The 20566-nt window shown below is 43.5% G+C and overlaps 1 long non-coding RNA gene across 1 annotated transcript; it reads right to left on the reverse strand.

Annotated features, from left to right (window-relative positions):
• Window positions 1-442: 442 nt before the first annotated feature.
• Window positions 443-20312, reverse strand: LOC131487857 (uncharacterized). Its single transcript, XR_009250000.1, has 2 exons — window positions 20117-20312; window positions 443-1220 (listed from the first exon to the last, which is right to left on the reverse strand). It is a non-coding gene; the product is annotated as an uncharacterized LOC131487857 (long non-coding RNA).
• Window positions 20313-20566: the final 254 nt, after the last annotated feature.

Genomic DNA, 20566 nt, shown 5'->3' on the forward strand with positions numbered 1-20566 from the left:
GAGCTTCTGGAGTCTATGTTTTCGTAACAACTATTCATAACAACAGGGAGAGCCAGAGTCAGTCTAACTAATGCAGCCAAATCACGGTCTACACTGGGGAAAGGCCCCGGGCCATTACTGTCTGGAGCCTTTGTCTCTAGTCCATAGCTCTAAATTTCACAGGGTCTCCATGTTTTCATTTGTAATCTGGGAGCTGTAATAACCTGTCAAAAATGATTGTTAGGAAGATTTTTTGAGAAAATATAGTCAAATACCCTATGAAAACTCTCCTTATATAATCCCTCCTGGAGGCTCTGTTTTAAGATTTTCTTAAGCTCAAAAGAGCTACCATTTTTAGAGTGGTAAGTAAGTTTCTGCCATCTGGTTTGAAGAATGAAATTTGCCTTTGCAAGAGTCTATCATTCTTGGAGGGAGCTTGTCAGCATATTTAGTTTTGCAGATGTTAGGTGAGCATTCATTTTTTGTTTATTTGTTTTTCAGAGAAAGACCTGAATAAATCACTCTAGGTTATTGTCCAAGGATTGAACTGGCTTCAGTTTCATTTTGATACACAGACTCAAATAACAACATCCAGACTTAATTTCTTTGCATCATTTAGCTCTGCCTCCTTCCTGGGTTGTCCTCAGTCTCTAGCTGGTCTCCCTCCTGATAAAAAATGTCTATAGCAGCCACACATGATTGAAACCAGTGGCGGACAGAAGGCATTTCTTTCCAGGAATTACAGAAAATATCTCCTCAGAGCTTACTGGCTCAGCTTAGATTGTGTGCCCCTCTTTGAAACAATTGCAGAGGGGAGGGATAATCAGCTCATGCCAAAGACTCTGGAGGTGGAGCTAATCCTTCCTGACCACAAAACTAGTGGGAAGAATGGCCTGCCGGGGGAAATTTACCAAAATAAGAGAGATTAAACACTAGACCACAAGTGATAGATGTCCACTTAATTGGGGAAAGCGAGATTCCTATGCACCTCATTTTAATACAACGTTGATTAAGATGGGCCAGGTAAAGGTGTGGGCAAAGGGCAGGGAGCAGAGAGAGCTTGATTCTGAGAAGGATCCAGGAATGTCACTTCGACTTGAGCACTGGTCTTGATTCTGCTACAGCACAGTGGAAGCTGGTCTTATCTCATCTTCAGGTGACCCAGGTTCCAGCTGCTACTCCACGACCAGCCTGTCATGTCATATATACCAATGTAGTTCTCCTCCATACAGGTTCCTTGCCTACCAAATAAATAGATAGATAGATAGATAGATAGATAGATAGATAGATAGATATGTGATCTTAAACTCTTAAGCCTCTCCAGTTCTAACTCTTATGGAGGATTCTTACAGTGGCATCCTCCTTTTCTGCCCTCAGGTGCCCAGATACCCATGTATCCCTTACACTGTGATGCTTCAGCAGGTCCTGCCCTCTCTGGGTTCTGCTCTGTCTCCTGTCATCAACCAGCCTGACATCAACTGCTTTGCTGGGTAATGAAAGATACAGGATTATTATTTGCATTTTGACAGAAGCCTTCTAAAACTTGTGCTTTAACATAACAGATTTATTAAAAGAATGGAAATTTGAGTATTTTGTTTTTAATCAAGTGGGTGGGACACAGGGCCTTTCTAAAACCAACCATGAACTTAGCTGCCTTCACATACAGCTAGCAGTAGAATAATTAGGAAAACCAGACTTGGGGAAGCCAAGATTTCAGACTTTGATATTTATATAATGTAGAGTGCAACAAATATATTAAAGAACTTTTTATACAAGCCTTTGTAATTCCTCTTTGACATAGGAGCTCTGAGTTACCTCTACGGTCATTTCCCTGAAGCAAGCATGGAGACATTGTGAATTATGAGGTCGTGCTTTGACAGTGACACATTGTCTTGTGTGGCTCAGAGAGAACATGAAGGAATTGCCCTAAGGAAAGAACTGATGTCTCTGGTCAACAGCCCTCAAGAGCTGATGGCTCATTTGCCAACAGCCACCTGAGTGAGCTTCAGAGAGGATCTTCCTCCATAGAGCCTTGAAATAAGACCACAGATCTGGCTAACACCAGTAAGACCCTGAGCCAGAAACCCTCAGCTAAGCCACATCTGGATTCTAGACTTGAAGAACTGATAGGATAATAACTGTCCTTTATTTTAAACTACTAAGTTTTGGGGTAATTTGTTATACAACAATAGAAAACTCATATAATGAGTAATCAAAAATGCCTTTCAGAATCTTGTATTTAAAAAAAGAAAAAAACCTTTTACTTCTTGCCCTATATCTGTCTCTCACTCTACAAATCACTTCTGAACATTTGCCATGCTTTAAAAGTCCACTATTTTTCAAGCAATTGCTGGTCTAAAGACTTTGATAATTTCCATGAAATGTGCTCTTTCCAAGAAATTGTATAGGTATCCATATCTCAGAAAGGTTTTTTCTCATTAAAAAGGTAGTCCTGGGGCGCCTGGGTGGCTTAGTTGGTTAAGCGTCCAACTTCGGCTCACGTCATGATCTCACAGTTCATGGGTTCGAACCCCATGTCAGGCTCTGTGCTGACAACTCAGAGCCTGGAGCCTGCTTCGGATTCTGTGTCTCCCTCTCTCTCTACTCCTCCCCCGCTTGTTCGTTCTCTCTCTCTCTCTCTCTCTCTCTCTCTCTCTCTGTGTGTGTGTGTCTCTCTGTCTCTCTCAAAAACAAACAAGTGTTTAAAAATAAACTTTTTTAGGGGCGCCTGGGTGGCGCAGTCGGTTAAGCGTCCGACTTCAGCCAGGTCACGATCTCACGGTCCGTGAGTTCGAGCCCCGCGTCAGGCTCTGGGCTGATGGCTCGGAGCCTGGAGCCTGTTTCCGATTCTGTGTCTCCCTCTCTCTCTGCCCCTCCCCCATTCATGCTCTGTCTCTCTCTGTCCCAAAAATAAATAAAAAACGTTGAAAAAAAAATTTTTTTTAAATAAGCTTTTTTAATAAAATACATTTTTAAAATGTAGTCTCTGGGAAGTTGTGATAAAACACAACATAACTATGTTATATTTTAACATTTATATTTCTAACATATATATGTTTTGTATGTTATATGTATAGCTCCCACAGGATTCTGTTTGCAGGCACCTTAGTTAAGATGAATTTGCATTTTATATTAAGAAGTCTGGACTATGAGAAGAGGAACAAAGTCCATTCAAATACCCTAAAACAGCTGGTGAGTGAAAGCTTATGAACCCCACTGACTCCCAAGAGATCATTTGGGGTCATCAGCTGACATTTTTAACAACCTTTTCACCTATTCATCATGTTCTTCCCAAGCCCCAGCATAACCATCACAGGTAAGTGGCTTCATTTGCCAAAATGCAGGGGGTCCAGCCCTTAGGAAGAGTCCCCATGGTGACTCTTAACTTTGAAAGGTCACAGCTGCTGCTAGAAGAAGAGATATTATTGTCACTGGGACATCATTGGGACTCTATTAATATTCCATCAAAGTCCTCTAAGGTTTCTCTCTGTGTCTGAATCCTTCATTGGTTTGGTGTTAGACATTATACAATTCACTTCAGCCTTCAAATTCCAATGGACTTTTAGTCAAATCAACACAAACATTTTTTGTGTATCTATTTGTTAGGGCAAGGGGAGTTGGGGCGAAGGGAAAGACAAAAATGACTAAAACACAGAAGTTGTTGCTACAAGGTCAGAGACTGTACAGACCTGGATAAACAGGTTCAGCAGTAGTTTGACAATGACCTAGAGGGCACTGGAGTAGAAAGCTGAAGAACTAGAATGTTAACTTCAGCTGGGCCTCTAGACCCCACATGTGCGTGGGCAAGCGACTTCCTTCTCTAGGCCTCGGTTTTTTCACCTGTACAGGAAAGAATTTGGGCTGGATCAGGGATGCTGAAGTCGGAGTAATTCTAGGATAGCCTCCCAAGATTCCCATCACCCAGCGTACACACTCTGTATAACACAGTCCTCGTGAATACAGGTGGGATCTATGTATGTAAGGGATCTCGCTCCCATCAGTAAGTTATATTCTAAGGAAAAATATTTTTAAAGATGTAATTAAGGTCCCAAATTAGTTGATTTTTCAGTTAATCAAAAGGGGGATTATCTGACTTAATCTTTCTTGAAAAGAGAGACTGAGGGGCGCCTGGGTGGCTCAGTCGGTTAAGCGGCCGACTTCGGCTCAGGTCATGATCTCTCGGTCCGTGAGTGCGACCCCCACGTCGGGCTCTGTGCTGACAGCTCGGAGCCTGGAGCCTGTTTCAGATTCTGTGTCTCCCTCTCTCTGACTCTCCCCTGTTCATGCTCTGTCTCTCACTGTCTCAAAAATAAATAAAACGTTAAAAAAATTAAAAAAAAGAAAAAGAAAAGAGAGACTGAGTCTTTCTTGAAAATGTTTTCCTGCACACCTGGAAGAACAGAGTTGCTGTGTAGTGAGCAAGACTGGCACACAGAGGATCTCTGTGGGTACTTGAGAGCTGAGAGTGACCTCCCTCTGACAGCCTGCAAAAAAATGGGGACCTCAGTCCTGTGACTGCAAAGAAATGAATCAGCCCAACAACTACGTGAGTGTGAAAGAACACCTGAGCTCCAGGAAGGAACAGCCAACATTTTGATTGCAACTTTGTGGGACCTTGAGCAGAGGGCCCAGATAAGCCCAGCGTGCCCAGACTCCTAACCCACAGAAGCTATGAGATAATAAATATATGTTGTTAGAAGCTGCCAATTTTGCATTAATCTGTTTCACAGTAAATGGAAAATGAGTATAGATTCTAAATGAGTTCCATCTCACCTGCTAATTCTAACAATTCATAATGTCTGCCTGGAGTACCATATTGGAAAGGATTCAAAATCCTTTTGTAGATTAAGCTACGGAAAGTGTCATAATTGATTATTAATACCTACCATGGGGGTTATTAGTTTGGACTCCTCTGATTGTAAGCAACAGAAAATATCACCTAAATTAGCTTAAGGAGGGAGAAGGAATTGTTAGATCTGGCATTTCTTCAGCAAATATTTACTGAACCCTACTGTATGAGATGTTCTAAGCACTGAAGTTACAAAAAAGATGAGTCCCTGACCTCAGAGCTCACATTTTAGAGGTCATGGGAACTAGAGACTTGGGTTCTTGAAAAAAGACTCCAAGCCCTCAATGGCAACCCCATGGAGGAAGTCACAGACTATTGGAGAACATTCCTCAGATCACATCAAAGCTGGAAGAGCCTGTACCTTTCCACCAAGTGCCCATCAGTTTCCCACAAGTAGCAAGGATCTAAGACCCAGGGTGCTCTCTCTGATAATCATGTGATATCATGGAAAGAGCACGGAACTTAAAGTCAGTGTCACCAGGCTTCAAATCCTGGTTCTGCCACTAATTATGGGATCATCGACGAGGTACCATATTCTTTGGAGCCCCTCATCTATAAAAGTGGGGATAATGACACCCACCTACAAGTTCTTGTGTGATTGAGTGAGATAACAGGACACATGGCAATACCTAACAGACACCTAGTAATGAATGGGAATAAGAAAGATGGAGCCTGCACTGTGGCATGAACACGCACTGGCATATTGGACCAGGAGCCACAAGTCATACACAGTCTACAGGCTGATGTAGATGATAGTTAGGACCCTGGAATTTGGACCAGACTCTCTTGGTTAGAATCCCAGCTCCACCATTTACTAGCTGTAGGGCGTATTCGAATTTCATAAGTAACATGAATTTCAAAGTTATTTGAACATTCCATGTCTCATTTTTGTCTCTCTGTAAAATCCAGATAATAATAGTCCCTAATTCATAGGGCTCTTGTGAGAGTAGAATGAGTTCAATAGATGTAAAACCCTCAGAACAGTGTCTAACACGTTCACACTCAATAAATGTTAGCGATTATCATTATTATTCATCCATCCAACACATATTTGTTGTTCCGAGAGATATGTTAGGGGCTAGAATTAGCATAAATGTATATGGTTTGCTCCTTGGAGGATCTCAGCACAAACAGATAAATAGATTCTTTTAATTACAAAATGAAATCATAATCACAGCAACAGAAGACTTGAAATACTGTGGGAGTCCAGAAGAGGGAGCCTAACGTTGGAAGAAGGAGAGAGTCTTCCCAAAGAAGGGAACATGGCAACTGTACCTTATTTTAATAAGCCATATAAACAGGAAAGCCAAAAAGAACGGGGGAGGGAGGCAAAGCCGCTGAAAAATTAAAAAGATCCCTACCTGAGAAACATCACACTGAGGGAAAGAAAGAATGAGATTCCTAACGCTATACAATTGCTGAAATACCAAGACTTACATACAAAATGGCCACTTAAATTTTGCAAAATCACATACAAAAAATCAAAAATTCTCATGAAATATACTGAATGGGAGTGTCGAGAAGAAAATATAAACGCATAAATAACAATTTAAAGAGAAAGAAAACAAGATCATGAACAGCCAGCGGTGGTGATGCATCATCAGCTGGGCGTGGGAGTGGGGTAGCAAAATATGTGGAAATTTGCCAGCGAATATTGCATCTGAAATTCTGGAAGGGTCAGATCACTGTTGGTAAAACAAGGCATCACATCATTTGATCTGAATTCTCAAAGGTAAAGTTATGAGCAGTGCATACACCTGCTCAGACACACAAGTTTAATTGTGAAGACGAACACAGGCCCACCTGGGCCATCAGGAAAGGATGCTTCAGGTCTGCACTAGCCTACCTGGCCCACTTATGAGTTATAAACTGGTGCTTGCCCTGGACAAACTCGGTAGTAACAAAGCACACAGGTCAGCAAGCAAGAGTGGAAGCTGGATGTCGGCACCACGAATGCCCTCAGCAGGGCATCCTTGTGCAGAATGCAGCTGCACAACCCTCCTAGAAGGTCCTGCAGATCAAGCCTCCAGAAAACTCATGAGCAGCCCTAAACCACACACACTACAAAGAAGCAAAGGCACAGAAGGTGCAGATGGTGAGAGCGCCCCCTTCTGGCAGATCCAGGAGCACTGAGCCTCGGAGTGGGAAAATTGCCAATATCAGCCTCCCACGTCAGAGCATTTCCTGCGCTTGGGAAAGACTGTCTCTTGCAATGGGAGATAACATCTCATCATCTTCAAATGGAATGTCTACGGTGTTACTCTAGGAATTCCCATGACTTTTTTAACTTCAAATCATTTTCCCCCTGGCCAAGACAATGTAACCCATACTCTGCCTTTCTTCCTCTGGCCTAGGATCTTTATGGAGAAGCTACACCCTCATTCTAAACTGGAAAGAATGGGTGGATGTTAACATGTGGCAAAGGGAGAAAAGGTAATGGGAAGAAATGGAAGATGAGATATGGAGGGATTAAAGGAATAAGCAGCCTGAAGTGGTAAAGAACAAATCCTAATCAAAGTGGTTTCTTTACTTAATACAAAAGATTAAAAATCTGAAAAGGACTTTTACATCCATTTACATCATAAGTTAATGGGATCTTCACAACAGTCCTGAAGAATGAATATTAAAATCATGAGTAGTGCTGGAGGAGGAAGAAGGGACATCACGAAGGGCGGGATGGGAGGGATCAAATCTCAAGGTCGGGAGGCCATGGCCGGCTCCTTACCAGAGGAGAAAGCATTTTTAACTGTAGAAGGACATAGCAGGCAATCAGACATTGCTAATAGGGTTGTAGACTTTGCAGACAAATGGATCTGGATTCCAGCCAGCTAGAGATTTGGAAAGTCCATAGTCATTCTGAGCTAATTTTCTTATTTACAAAAGGGGATATAATAATACCCACATCATAGGGATACTTGGAGGGATAAATGTTTACAAAGTGCCTATAACCATTCAATAAATAGAAGCTACTATTCATTCATGTACTCAATTAACATTACTGAATGCTTTTTTGAGTCCATCACTGATCCAAGCCCAGGGTATAATGTTTGGCAAGAGACAGACACGGTAATTGTCCTCATGAAACATACAGTCTTGTGGGGTACACAGGCAACAGTAGAATAATTGCCAAAATAGGTATTAATCATAAATTATTCTAAGTCACTCTATCCTACCACTTTTTCACTATGTCTCATGTCTCATGTCCTTCCTTCTTTAGCTTACCTTCCATGGTCAATCACCATTGCAATCCTCTGGGAACACAAGTTCAACACCTTTGTCCCTCTCTTGCTTTGTCATATTCACTTGGTTAAAGCATAGCTCTAATCCGACCCGCTGGACCCTCTGCGCTGTCACCCATTCAACTAACAGAAACACAGGCTACCATGTTGGCTGGTCCCACTCTATCCTCTCACCGTCCCAAAGCCCCTGCTGCTATCTGGCAACCACACTGCGTGTCCTCAGTCCATCTGCTCTCTTAGCCAACTGTTTCATCCCATCTCTTCTCTCCTCCAACCTCTAACATGACGGCCCCATCCTTCCTCATAGCTAGAGAATCTGGTTATGTCACAGAGAAAATTTTTTTTCAATATATGAAATTTATTGTCAGATTGGTTTCCATACAACACCCAGTGCTCATCCCAAAAGGTGCCCTCCTCAATACCCATCACCCACCCTCCCCTCCCACCCCCCATCAACCCTCAGTTTGTTCTCAGTTTTTAAGAGTCTCTTATGGTTTAGCTCCCTCCCTCTCTTAAGTTTTATTTTCCTTCCCCTCTCCCATGGTCTTCTGTTAAGTTTCTCAGGATCCACATAAGAGTGAAACCATATGATATCTGTCTTTCTCTGTATGGCTTATTTCACTTAGCATCACACTGTCCAGTTCCATCCACGTTGCTACAAAGGGCCATATTTCATTCTTTCTCATTGCCACGTAGTACTCCATTGTGTATATAAACCACAATTTCTTTATCCATTCATCAGTTGATGGACATTTAGGCTCTTTCCATAATTTGGCTATTGTTGAGAGTGCTGCTATAAACATTGGGGTACAAGTGCCCCTATGCATCAGTACTCCTGTATCCCTTGGGTAAATTCCTAGCAGTGCTACTGCTGGGTCATAGGGTAGGTCTATTTTTAATTTTTTGAGGAACCTCCACACTGTTTTCCAGAGTGGCTGCACCAATTTGCATTCCCACCAACAGTGCAAGAGGGTTCCCATTTCTCCACATCCTCTCCAGCATCTATAGTCTCCCGATTTGTTCATTTTGGCCACTCTGACTGGCGTGAGGTGATATCTGAGTGTGGTTTTGATTTGTATTTCCCTGATGAGGAGCGACGTTGAGCATCTTTTCATGTGCCTCGCAGAGAAAATTAAAAAGAACTTCTGCAATTTTTCTTGACCAAATCTTACCCGCCTGCCTGATTCCCTGTCCATCTACTCCTACCATCCCTCCCACGCTCACGCTCCTATTTAAAGCTAACCTCTCTATTTGCACACCAAATTCCATCTCTTCTTGCCTAGTCATGAACATCGTTGTTCGCATTTTCTCCTTCCTCTTTTACAGCTTCAGCTTCCCCCTTTCTCCTGGACCATTCCCATCAGCATCCAAATGTGCTGCTCTTTCTCCCAATATTAATATAACACACACACACACCTAAAATCCTTACTGGTCCATCCCTTTTCTTCTCTTTACAGCAAAACTCACCGAAAGAGTTGTCTAAACTCACTGTGTCTAAATTTTTTCTTCCCATTCTCACTTAAATCTACTCCAAACAAGTTTTTATCACAACTGCTTTTCTCAAGATCACCAGTAACTTCATGTGGCTAATTGCAATGCTCAATCCTCAGTCCTGAGCTTACCTCACCTTTCATTGGCACTTAACACAGTTGGTGATTCTCTTATACCTCAAAAACTTTCTTCACTTGGCCTCCAGTTGCCTGGTTTTTCTCTGACCTCCCTAGCTGTTCAACCTGCTTCACTGGTTCCTCCATATGTCCTTGACCTCTAAGTGAAAGAGAATCCTAGGGATCAGTCCTTGAATCTCTATTTTTATCCATAGGCATTCATAGCTTTAATGCCATTTAATACCATAGATGCCCATGACTTCCAAACTCATATGTCTAACCCTGATCTCTCCCCGTTTTGTTTTTTTTTTTTTAATTTTTTTTCAACGTTTTTTATTTATTTTTGGGACAGAGAGAGACAGAGCATGAACGGGGGAGGGGCAGAGAGAGAGGGAGACACAGAATCGGAAACAGGCTCCAGGCTCCGAGCCATCAGCCCAGAGCCTGACGCGGGGCTCGAACTCACGGACCGCGAGATCGTGACCTGGCTGAAGTCGGACGCTTAACCGACTGCGCCACCCAGGCGCCCCTACCCGTTTTGAGTAATTATACTCAACAATTACTCTACACGTCTACTGGAGTATCTAATGGATGTTTCAAATTTAACATAAATATTGCAAATCCCCAGATAGTCCCCCTAAAACCTGTCCCTCCTGCACCATTTCTGATCTCATTTAACCGTGGATCCATGTTTCCAGTTTCTCAGATAAAACACACTGGGGTCATCCTTAATTCTTATCTTTCCCCACATTCAGTGTGTCAGAACATCCTCTCAGATACAGTCTCTTCTTTTGCCTATATCCTCAAGATATATCCTGAATTCTATTGCTTCCCACCATTTCCTCTGCTATGACCCTGATTTCAGCCAAGCTACAATCACCTCTCCTTCTGTATCTTTGTAATAATCGCCTAACTTATCTCCCTGCTTCTGTATGTATCCTCCTGCAAGCTATTCCCCACACAGGAGCCAGAGGAGCATGCTAAAACAAGTCAGGTCTTGTCTCCCTCTCTCTGCTCAAGACCCTCCAATGGGTCCTAAGCCAAGCTCCTTACCACATGCTCCAGGGCTACAAGGCTGACCCTATCACCTCTTTAACCCCAGCACCAACCACCCCATGTCCCTCACGCCATTCCAGCCATCCTGGCCTCTTGCAACTTTTCCAAAATGCCAAACTTGCCTCTGCCCCTGGATCCTTACCCGGGCCGTATTCCCTCTGCCTGCAATTCTCCCAGATACTGCTCGTCCTCACTCCCTCACTTCCTCCAGGTCTTTACTCAAATGTTGGCTTCTCACTGAGGCTTGTCCTGTATACCTCACCTAGAATTCACCCTCATATACACACATTCCCTTACTCTTGTCCTCACCTTTTATTTTCCTCCTTCAGAGGAGGAAAATTACTATAATTTACTATGTATATTTGATTTGAATTAAACTATGAGCTTGATGAAGACAGAGATGCTTGCCCGTTTCCCTTATTACCATCTATCTGGAGCCTAGAACAGTATTTAGTGCACAGTAACTTTGAAGGAATGAATGAATGAATATGGAACCTGAGTTTCCAGTAACTTTAGTAATTTCCCCCAATTACAAATGTGACAACTAGTAAGTGTCACAGCTAGAACTCAAGCCCCTTCTCAGGACGCCCATGTTTTCAAGACGGTGACCTTCCCAAGCCAGAATAGAAAACTCTCCATCCCTGTTTGGAAGAGGCTGCCCAAGATTCCCATTCTTCCTGAATTCTCGTAAAATATTTATAATCCTATGAAATAACTTTTCCCGGTGCTCCTGCTAGGACTTATTATTCATCTTTAATTTAGTCGATCGAAACAGACAGAAGGAGAGTTGCTGCCCTATGAATAAAGAAGCACATAAACAGCTCCCTAAGTTCCAAGTTGCAATTAGCAATTCCAGGGAGCAAAGTGACTTTATATACACCAAGACAGCGATTACCAACCCTGCTATAAGTACTACACCCACAGAGAAGACCAGGCCTTATCTCAATTCACAAGGCCACCACGAAACGAAAATCCATTCGTGGAAATTGAACTTGATATAGCTCTCCCCTTCAGGGCACCATTATCTAGAAATTCAGTGTCCTGACTGGCCTGGGAATTTTATATTAAGCTGATAGAATTTCCACATTTGCTGAGCGCTAAACTGTATGCAAGGCAGTCTATTCTGTTGAGAGACGGGTATAAGATAAAAATAAGAAAATAATACCATTTTGAAATGTATTATGTGTTGAACTAAGAGCTTGATAATCAGTATATCATTTAATCCTTGCAGCAACTCTGCAACATGGTATAATGTCCACGTTATGACTAGGAGCTAAGTCAGCTCATCTTCCTACAGGCCATAGACAAATAAATACCACAGTGGAAATTCCAATCCAAGTCCCTCTGACTCCATGTGTCCTTACCTAGTATGCCAGACCAGCTTTAGCTAAGATGGTTAAGAAGTTAAGAGGGGGTAAAATTCAGACTCATCCCTTGTTCCCAGAAGCTGAGATTTCCAACAGAAAAACATCTAACTCTGATTTTTTGTGTGTGCTGATCACTGTAATGATACCTGTCAGGGAAAAAATGTATCCTCTATGTATAAGACATTTGAATTATGTTTGAATTATAGGAAAGGTTAAAAGACTGATATGAGGTAAAGGCAATCCCAAGGGGAAGAGACCTAACGTGAAAAAAGAGAAAATCTTGAATCGACTAAAGCAACGATCTTCATATGTACAAGATCGAAGGTACATACACATCCCCACTCTGCAAAAGAGATCAATAACTGTACCCTAACAGGAGGACCCTCAAACTAAACTCCCACACATGCCATCTGTTTGGAATTGTTAAAGGAATAAGGAGAGCATCAGCCCCTAAAGTTCTCTCCTTTTGACCTGAAGGCCTCCATCTTTTTATCTTAAGATCTGAACTTCCAGATAGGCAATGGGTTAACAACTTGCATCTAAAAGCTAAAAGCCCCTAGGAAAATTACAATCTATAAATCACACCTCACTCTGTATTGATTTACTCCCTTGGCTTCCTTCTGACCCAGCTGAGAGCTAGCATCTGATGCACAGAGTATTGATGGGGAGGAAGGAGGGGGAAGGAAGAGGAAGAAGTAATTGTAGAACCTGAAATAGACCCCAAAGGGGCAGGTCTGAGTGAAATCCTGAGGCTGAGATGTCTGTGAGAGCTTAGACACAGGAAACGATGAGACCAATGCTAGGAAAAAAGAATCATTACAAGGCACCGAAACCCAATTCAAACCGGCCTAAGCAAATTAGGGAATCGACTGGATCATGTCTCGGGTCTAAACTGTGAAGTAGCTAAATGTGCAGGCTTTGCCACCACTTTGTCTGAGGTAAGATCTCTGCTCAAACCCTTACTCACCATAGGACCTTGAGCGTGTTACCTAACTTCTCTGGGCCTTACTTCGCTCATGTGGGTGAGGCCATGATGATAAATTCATGCCTACTTCATTGATTCGTTGTGGGGATTGGGTAAATCAACACATGTGTTATGGGTTGAATTATGCCACCCAAAAAAGATACATTGAACGGCTCACCCTCAGTACCTGAGAATGTGACCTTATTTGGAAACAGGATCTTCGCAAATGTAATCGGTTAAGATGAGGTCATACTGGAGTAGAGTGGGTGGGCCCTTTATCCAATGTGACTGCTATCCTTCTAGAAGGGGAGAAGGGACGCGGGGACACAGACACAGGAGGAGAGCACCATGGGTTCTTGGAGGCAGGATGTGCCACAGCTGCCAGACAAGGAACACCTGGAGCTACCAGAACCTGTAAGAGGCAAGGAAGGAATCTCTCCTTCAGGTCACAGGTCACGTATCAGTCTGGTTGGGCTGCCGGAGTCAAATACCCGTGGACTGGGTAGCTAGAACAACAGAAATTCGTTTTCTGGCAGATTGCGGGCTGGAAGTTCCAGATCAAGGTCCAGCAGGGTCAGTTTCTGGTGCGAGTTCTCTTCCTGGCTTGCAGGGGGCCAACTTCTCACGTGGCAGAGAGAGAGCTAGAGAGCTCTCTTGTGTCTCTTCTTATAAGGACAGTAATACTATCAAACCAATGGCCAACTCTATGATCTTATATACCCATAACTACTTCCCTATATGCCCTTTCTCCTGAGGGTTAAAGATTCAACATATAAATTGGGGGGCCTAATTCAGCCTGTAGCCAAGAGCATGGCCCTGCCAACACCTTGAATCTGACTCTTCAGCCTCCAGAACTATGAGACAACACATTTCTGTTGTTTTCAACTGCCCAGTTCATAGCGCTGTGTTATGGCAGCCTGAGAAAATGTTGACAACTTGTGAAATGCTGACACCAGTGCCTGGTACCTAGTATCTAAGACATGTCAGCTGTTACTATTACAACTCAGATCCTATTCAATCCAGGTTCTTAACCAATGTCATCAGGAACTTCTTTCTCTTCATCTCTCAGCTTTGCTTTCCTCTGGACTCAGCCTCAAGAGCCCTCGTGTCGATTCACCCTCCTGGGCTCCCTGAGAACTCCAGTCTTCAAAGCCACCAGCCTAGGGGCTTGGCAAAGAGACACACCTCTTCTGAGTCATTCTGGCAAAAGTCCTGGCATGGAATCTATTGGCCTGGAGGCGGTCACATGCCCATCCCTGAACCAATCACGGTAGCCAGAGGGTGCGGTGCTTTGGCCAGACTTACCCACCCTGCAGCCATGGCTGGCGTCAGCCCTGCTTGAACCGCGTGGACCCAGAATGGAGACAGTGGTTTGGAAATGGAAACTCAGGCTGCTAGCGCCAGAAGGGGTACCGGGATGTGGAGGAGGCAGAAACGACGGATAATCATCGCGTGGGATTGATTTTAGCAACCTGAAGTTTATCAACATCCCTGAAGTTTTCATTCTGTTCGTGGTGCTATACTAGTAAGAATTACTGGCGATGAACCACGGAAACACGGGTTCATTAACTTAAACAGAAATGAATTTTCTGGGGTCTCTGCTAGTTCAGAAAGCTGGAGAATCAGCCTTGCACCCGAGTGAGCAATGCTAACCCCGGCCAAGGGCTTCCTTGTGTTCCGCCAGACAGAGGCCAAGGAGCTTGGATGTCTTGTCCCTCTTCTGGCTTCTGTGCAAGAGGTGGGACCCTTCCAGCGACCCCCTTAGGATTCCCTCCACCAACCGAACGAGTAGACCATCTGGATGTTGAGCCGACAAAGAGAAAGGTTCACCAGTTTCCTGCTCAATGGCAGCACGGGAGGGGTCATGACTCAAACAGGGCCCTCGAGTCTTCCAGAACCCGTGATCCAGGTGGGGAGGGACTGCTTCAGAACCAACCCACACCCAGGTCAGAGGGCAGGGCCAAGCCCACCAGCGAGATACTTTGCGGGAACCAGAGAAAGTTCCACTGGAGAAGTGGCAGCGAGGCAACCAGGGGGATTTCGACGGGAGCCCAAGTGCAGGAGTCGGGGTAGAAAAAGAGGATTCGGGAAGAAGCAACGGCAGGAGTAAAGACCTGGACAAAAGTAAAACCAGGCAAATGGAACAGGGGAGCCTTTCTCGGTTCAGGAAATTTGTTTTGTAGCAGCATCTCAGTGCCTCAAAGATGATCTTTCAAAACAGCTGTTCCCCAACAACTACTTAGGGCTTGAAATAAAGGAAAACATTCCCACGCCAATTCCGCACTCAAAATAGAAGCTGAAGAGACACAGAAATCCGAGGCCACTATGACAGCCTGAGTCGAAGCTTTTTATGGAACAAGGCGCTCCGTGGGCCCCGAAGGCCTCCCTCCTCCTCCTCACAACACTGTGAGGTTGTTCCCCTGAGCGCCCACTGTCACTTGTTCCCCTGAGCGCCTTCCGTCAAGGCGGCCTGGAGGGAGCAAGGGCGAGCAGCCGTCTGGGGCCAGCGCCAGCCTCCAGTTCCTCTGCACCCCTGCGAGCGTGCTCTTCCCAGGAAGGATGCGGTCCCCAAATAATGAAAGTCGTCTCCGGCTTTTACTGAGCGCTTGCCAGGGCTAGAGCTGTGCCGAGAGCCTCGCTCAGGTGACAGCCTCTTTGGTAGGTGATGCTCTCATCCCCATTTTACAGAGAAGGAAACTGAGGCGGAGAGCTATGGAGTCATGTGCCCACGATCACTTGGAGAGACCTGTCATCCTGCCTCACACCGCACCGGAGAATGCTAACTGAAATCTCTGTGGCATGGGACACTTGTCAAAGGCTGAGGGAGGGGAGGGGCCCGGGAGGGGGAGGGGCGAGCTGAAGGTTGAATACTTGCAAGGTGCCAGATTCTGGGCTGAGTACTCTACACAGTGAAGAAAATACAAGCAAAACCTATGTAGTCGATATACTACAATGGGAATGATTTAATGCCACGGAACCGCGCATTTATATATGGTTAAAATGGTACATTCTATGTTATATATATTTTACCACAACAAAAACATCTATCCGGTAATATTATGTGGCAGGCTGTGCTCTGCCCGGGAGCCAGCGGCCCTGGGAGGCAGGTGGCATTTCCCATCCCCAGGGGACAATGAAGAAGTGGAAATTCCCAGAGGTTCCCAGAAGAATGGAGGAGGCCCCTTGGTCAGGGTCCCCCAGCTGGGGCCCGCTTGCAGTTCTATTCCAGTCTGCTGTAGATAGTGGTGTTAGCAGTGATATTGCGAGTTCTGTTAGTGTTACTTAGTATCATTCATTACTGATAGCATTATTAGAAGTGATATTAGTCCTAATGCTCTCAGTACTCACTACAGTGCCCCCCCCTTAACCGCTGCCTGGCTTCCCATGGTTTCAGTTATCCGTGGTCAGCTGCGATCGTGCAATAGATGATCCCTCTGACACATCATCCAAAGGTCAGTAGTACCTAACGCTGGGTCAGAACGTCTACACCAGTCACCTCCCTTCATCTCGTCACGTAGGCATTTTATCATCCGATATCATCGCAAGAAGAAGGATGAGTACTGTAAAAGGAAGATATTTTTAGAGACCTTATTCTCATAGCAATATGCAGACGTTATTTTAATTGTGTTATTTTATTATTTGATTATTGTTCATCTCTTACTGTGCCTTGTTTACAAATCAAACCTTATCATACACGAGTATGTGCAGGAAAAACAGAGTATATATAGGATGAAGTGTTATCTGAGGTCTCAGGCATCCAGTGGAGATCCTAGAATGTATCCCCTACTGATAAGGGGGGGACTGCTGCGCTTAGCATAGATTTGGAAGCAGCCAGTGTGGTTTTGAGTCACAACTGTACCATCTATTAGCTGTGTGATCATGGGCAAGTTAGTTGACTTCTTTGTGCCTGCCTGCTCATTCTTAAAAGAGGGGTAATAAGAGTGCCTCTTTCACAGGATCGTCATGTGGACTGAAATGAGATAGTTGGTCAAAGGTGCTTACAGCAGTGCCTGTAAAATAGCAGGTATGCAATCAAATATGATTGCTACTACTAAGTTCTGCCGGAGGGAAATTATCGCAAGGGGCTGTGCAACTGGCCTGAGGCCACATAACTAATGACAGAGGAGAGTCTCACGCCTTTTCTGGCCACAGTGGAAGAAGGAGGATGTTCACGGGGACAACATGGTACTTCTCGCAGCCATCAGAGGACCATGACAGAGGGATTTCTGGAAGAGATCTTAGATCAATGAAGGAAGGCTCAGATATCTTGCTGAGTAAGGAGCTCTCTGATAAATCTATAAAATTTAAAGCTATATAGACAGTCTGTCCACAAAATGCATACACGGGAAAGACGAAAACCTACAGCCAAGTTCCCAGGATTCTCAGATCCCTGAAGTTCACCCCCCATCCAGGGGAGCCCTGTGATAAGAACTCCTACCCTGGATGACCCAGCCCAAACCCCACACCCGGTTTGATTTAGAAAGAAATCTACCAGACAGGGTAGGGCAGCAGTTCTCACTTCTGTTTGTGATTCATTAAGTCCGTTGTGCCATACAAGAATGTAACTTTGTAACAGCCTTTCCCAGAGATTCGGATTCAGGGAGACACCCTATTCTGAGAAGCAGGGGTTTATAGGACTCGCCCAAGGTCACTCAGGTAAAATGAGATCAGTGCGGGACTGGCCCTGAGAAATGACCCCATCTAAGGGGTCCTGACCCCATCCCATGGTCTCTCCACCTTCACACAGCCTAAAGATACTTTCAAAGGAATTAAACTTTGAAAACTTTACAAAACAGCTCTGCAAAGACAAAAATTCTGCAGAGAAAAAACTGGAAGGGAATCCACCAAGATCTTAGTAGTGGGGGCTCTGAGAAAACGGGATGTAACCCTTTTGTTCCCTTTTACTTACTTTTAAATATTCTTCCAACTTTTGTACAATAAATATGTATTCCATATGAGATCTTTGAAAGTAAATCTTCATTCAATATGTATATGTTCATATTTTGGTTTCCTGGGCAAATATTTCATTTAGAATATGAAGCCACTTAATTTATATTTATCCTTGCTTTTTACTTTTAAAAAATGAGGGATGGGTTGGGGAACTGAAATGAATTTACTTGACAGTGAAGCATAACAAAGGTGGGATGGAAAACTCTAGGATTTGATTAGCAACTCTGTGAAGAAGTGCAGACGCAGACCTACAAGTTTTAGACTTCTGTATTGAACTTGAAGAGAAAAAAATTAATAGTGCAGCCTTGGATGATTTAATAAAGCATGTGTTTTCAGATCTTTTAGAAGAGTGCCATTAGGAAGAAGAAGGTCAGGAAGACAGAAAAATGCCTGCATCCTGGGAGTGTGATAACAAAAGAATAATGAGCGAGCCCTACATCTGTCTAGCACTTACCAGTCCTCAAAGCCCATTTGTAATAATTAGCAATTGGAAAGAACCCAAATGGCCAACAATAGGGGAATGGCTAAATAAACAGTGGTCGATTAACTCAGATGGAATACTTCATAAAGAGAGACAATGGTGAACTCCCAGACTCTGCTGATTCTGGAAATGTCTGTGTGACCTCATGCTACCTAAGAAAAAAACGAAGCACAAAGTGGTGCCTTGGGACTCCAACAAGGCATTTTCAAAACCAATCACATTAGCTTCTCAGGCAAGATGGAGAAATGAGGGCTTCATTGTTGGAGAAAAGAACAAATGTCCAATTCCAGCTCCCTCAGAAACTGGCTGAGTAGCCAGAGAGAGCTTAAAGGCGATCCCCTATGTGTGTAGATGATGCATTTCGGTCTCTAAAGTTTTTCAAAAGGCTGAGTTGGTAAATTAGCTTGCATGTCATGAAGAGAATTCTTTTCCCAAAGATGAAAAAAATATGTAAAATCTCTAATACGTCAAGCCTTCTTAAGATGATCTCTCTGGCTTTATTTCTAGCAATTCATATCATCTTTAATCCCACTCTCCTTTTCAGCTGAACCTGATATCTGAAGGCTTAAGTCAAGAGTTCACTTTTTTTGGCATCCCCAACCAATTTCATTTTAGTGTCAGTTTGCATTGAGTATTAAATACTAAGTCTATTATCAACAGCATTAGAACCTAATGTTTTTCAAGGTTCCACACAAACCAGCAAACCATGAGTCAGGCATGAGGGTCTTGGCCTTGTCTATCTGGCATTTTTGCCTCTGAGATTCAGTGAAGAACAAATTCAAATAATGTAAGATCTTTTAGTACAATGCCTGACACATAATTTGTCCTCGGTAGATGGTTACTAAATCTTATTTTGGATGATAGTTTGAAGATTAATGGCAAATAATGGTGCAGACAGAATACTATTTTAAAAATAGAACAGTGTTAGCCTAGAAGAAGGTCCCTGCTAACACACACCAGGGCTCCTGGCTTTGCTCACCGTAAGATTTTTATCCCTGCATCAAGCGGTGATGTAAAGGTCAGACCATCAAATCTGTGAATGGCAAAAAGCCAGAAGGGGAGCAAATATCTTGGATGATGGGACAAAAATCTAGACTAATTTTGCCAAGTTCTAAGGTATGGTTTATACATACCAAGGTGAAAATTGATGAGGGCCATGGAAGACCTTTCACTTACATTCAAAAAGACTAATTGCCCAAAAACAGGTTGGAGAAAAAATAACTTAACTCTGGCATGTGCAGAAAGGGTTTAGGGACTCTGGCTAGCAAGAAGTCCGTTGTGAGTCAGTTACAATCTGACTCCACAGAAAGCTAATACGTACTTAGGATGAGGGGCAAGGATGCTTTGAGAGCTTTGAAGTTGGTTCTCTTAAACTTACTGTAGGGGTGCCTGAGTTAAGCATCTGACTCTTGATTTCAGCTCAGGTCATAATCTCACAGTTCATGAGATCAAGCCCCATTTTGGGCTCTGTGCTGAGTGTGGACCCTGCTTAGGATTCTCTCTCCCTCTCTCTCTCTGCCCCTCCCCTGCTTGTGTATGCACACACACGCTCTCTCTCAAAATAAATAAATAAATAAATAAATAAATAAATAAATAAATAAATAGATATTTTTTTAAAACTTACTTTAAAAAGGAAATAAGCAGGATAAGATTTGTGTTTGGAAGAGAGTGACCAGAGCAATCAATGAGAGGACTCATGGCTTCATCATCTGCAGAATATTTGAAGTACCTGGTCAAAAGAAAATGTTCTGGGGGATATAATAGCTTACTTCAAATGCTACCAGCTATAGATGAAGAATTAATACTTACCGTGTGGCCCATCAGGGTAGGATCAAATGTGAAGTGAGAAGGCTCAACCAATCAGGACTTTCCAGAAATGAATCACATTGGAAGTCTACCTTTAATGGAGGTGTTTGAACACAGACAGGAGAACTGCCAGCTGGAAAGGAGTAGAAATCCCAGAAGCATACAGTGATAAGGAGGCAGGTGCTCTTAAAAAAACAACCTCTAACTTTGCTCCCTGTTCTTATCTTGTGTCTGTGACCATTTGAATTTAAGTATGCAGAAATAAGTG

This window comes from Neofelis nebulosa, chromosome 10, assembly GCF_028018385.1.
Source record: "Neofelis nebulosa isolate mNeoNeb1 chromosome 10, mNeoNeb1.pri, whole genome shotgun sequence".
Taxonomy (NCBI): Eukaryota; Metazoa; Chordata; class Mammalia; order Carnivora; family Felidae; genus Neofelis; species Neofelis nebulosa.